Here is a 2,393-nt window from a genome sequence, read left to right as displayed (position 1 = left end):
GGCGAAGACACCACACTGACAATGGTCGTGCTACTGCCACAAAGTAAGGCTACTTTCACACTGAGGTGCTTTACACCACTCCTAAAGCGGACCTGCCCATTGAAATCAATAGGCAGTTGCGCCAAAGCTTTTAATCCTTTTTCGGCTGTTAGCGGGGGTTAAAAGCGCACTGCTAGCGGCTGAAAAGTGCTGCCAAAATGATGGTAAAACACAGCTAAAAATAGCGCCACTTTTCTGCTGATGCCTGCCCTCCCGTGTGAATGTGCCTTTAGAGTGAGAGCACTTTGTACAAATTTTTACCATGTATCTTTCTCTCTCTATAATAGCCCTGAAGAAGGGGGAGTCAATTTCCCCAAAACGCATTGGCTTTACTTGTATACGTTTTACCTTCAATAAACTATAAAAATCATTAAGTGAGATTTTTTGGACATCGGGCACTCCTCTCCAATCGCCCACGTTTTTCATAGAGTGAGGAAAGACAAAATTTACAGATTTTTTAACACCTGTTTAAACCTTGTCATACTGTTCACAATTTAAGAGAGCAAAACAAGTGAATTACAGGTTTCACTTAATTTTTCACTTAATTTTTTCATGTTGAAGATGGGAAAATTAAAGTACTAGCCAGAACAGCTGTTATACCCTTTTTGGAACGACCACAATCTCTGAGGAATAAAGCTTATGCCCCGTACACACGATAAGATTATCGTAAGAACGTTCTTCCGAATATAATTGTATACGAGTCTATAATCGAATCGGCCGCCTCATACACACGTTAAGAATATCGTACGAACATCCATCCAAATATAATCGTATGCGCGTCTAGAATCGAATCGGCAGCGTAGTTATTATCAGAAAATCCCCGTACGATCAACTCAAACGTCCCCTGTGCGTAGGTACGTTCTGCAGCGTGGTAGTCGGAGGTGATGTCAGAACTTGACCTTGTGTAGGCCACGCCTTTGGGTTCGCAGTGGCGTGGAGATCGTAGCATAGAAGGAAGTGTGTTCGTGAACGTGTGTTCGTTCGTGTGAATTTCGCTATATACGACAGTTCTTTTCGGAACATGGACATATACATGGAAGAGCAAACACTGCCACTGGTAATGCTTGGAGTTTTGGCCATCCAAAATGGTTTGAAAAAAAAGAAGAAGAAAAGGAGCATATGGTCAAAACAATGGCTGCAGAACCGAGACAACTATTCACATATGACCTTACTGCAAGAATTACAGGAGAATAATCCTGACGATTACAGAAACTACCTCAGAATGGACGATGAATGTTTCCAGGAATTGTTGCAGCTGGTGACACCATTAATAAAAAAACAAACTACAATTATGCGGCAGCCAATAAGTCCAGAGCAGAGATTAATTGCAACACTGAGGTATCTTGCAACCGGGAGAAGTCTGCAGGACCTAAAATTCTCCACAGGAATATCACCTCAATCACTGGGGAGAATAATACCAGAAACCTGCCAGGCCATCATTGATGCGCTTCAGAGAAACTATGTCAAGGTAAATTATGTCAACCTACCAATAGTAACCACCTAGGCCCCTTTCACATGGGGCAGATCAGTAATGATCCCCCCGTGATGATCAGCTCTCCGCACTTCTCTATGGGGGATGGGATGAGCACGGACCATCTGTCCGTATTCACCCGATCCGCAGATGGATTGAAAAATAGGATTTTCCTCCGTCTGCAGAATTGGACCATAGCGTAGGTGGACAATAGTGGGTGTCTGCTAATGTTCACCCGCAGACACCCGCTATCCCATAGGGATGCATGTATGTCCGTATTTCATCGCAAACGGATGGATGAAATACGGTCATACTGTCTGCATGTGTGAAAGGGGCCACCGGACCATTTTGATGGTGAAAGACCAGACCACTTTTTGTGATTCGGCACTGCGTTGCTTTAACCACTTGCTTACTGGGCACTTAAACCCCCCTCAGTCCCAGACCAATTTTCAGCGCTGATGCACTTTGAATGACAATTGTGCGGTCATACAACACTGTACCCAAATGAAATTTTTATCATTTTTTCCCACAAATAGAGCTTTCTTTTGGTGGTATTTAGTTACAGCTGGGAGTTTTATTTTTTGCTAAACAAACAAAAAAAATGCAAAAAAAAAAAAATCATGTTTTAATAGTTTGTTATAAAATTTTGCAAACGGGTCATTTTTCTCCTTCATTGAAGTGCGCTGATTAGGCGGCACTGATGGGCTGCATTGGTGGGCACTGATGGGCTGCATTGGTGGGCACTGATAGGCTGCACTGGTGGACACTGATAGGCATAGTTAAGGCGGCACTAATAGGCACAGATAAGGCGGCACCGATGGGCACAGATAAGGCGGCACTGATGGGCAAAGATGGGCACAGATAAGATGGCACGGATAAGTGG

Source organism: Lithobates pipiens, unplaced genomic scaffold, assembly GCF_037356315.1.
Source record: "Lithobates pipiens isolate NorthernLeopardFrog02 unplaced genomic scaffold, aLitPip1_a1.2 Scaffold_19, whole genome shotgun sequence".
NCBI classification, from domain to species: domain Eukaryota; kingdom Metazoa; phylum Chordata; class Amphibia; order Anura; family Ranidae; genus Lithobates; species Lithobates pipiens.
Note: the sequence above shows the minus strand (reverse complement) of the source record.